This window comes from Pelodiscus sinensis, chromosome 5, assembly GCF_052426305.1.
Source record: "Pelodiscus sinensis isolate ZL-2025 chromosome 5, ASM5242630v1, whole genome shotgun sequence".
Lineage (NCBI taxonomy): Eukaryota > Metazoa > Chordata > Testudines > Trionychidae > Pelodiscus > Pelodiscus sinensis.
In genome coordinates, this window is record NC_143056.1 from 61083937 (window position 1) to 61084513 (window position 577).

The window sequence follows — 577 nt, forward strand, 5'->3', positions numbered from 1 at the left end:
TTGGTTGTTTTAGTTTGTTTTGGGACTTGACTGTGGGGAGGTTGACCCTGTGCAGTGCTTGCTGGAAATCCTTAGGCTATGTCTACACAGCAAGCAGTTATTTTAACAGAAGGTCGAAATAATGTCGAGCTGGAGGACTTCTTACTCTGACTCCTGTAACCCTCATTTTACGAGGAGTGAGGGAAGTGGGAGGAAGAGTGCTCCAACAAGGGCTGGCTGCTGCGTAGCCAGCGCCAAAAGGCGAAATAAGCTATTTCGACGAGCTCAAGTTGCGTAGCTTATTTCGGCTTTAGCCCTCCTGTGCCCTACTCCTAGGGGACCGTCCTTTGCAGCGGGCCATCCTTGAACAAACTCGAGCTCTTTGTCAAGAGGCTGCTGTCTTCCTGGAGCGGGGAGGGGATTGTGACAGGGATGGCTCACCAGTGACTCGCCCCAGCAGGTTGGAGCCCCCAGTTCACACGCCTCAAAAGAGTAGGGGAGTGCCCTGGGGGCTGCCCCCAAGCTGGGCCGGTCTCTTGATCGTGGTGGACAAAAGTGAGTCTTTAATTAAAAGAGAAAGGGGGGCCACAAATGGCCT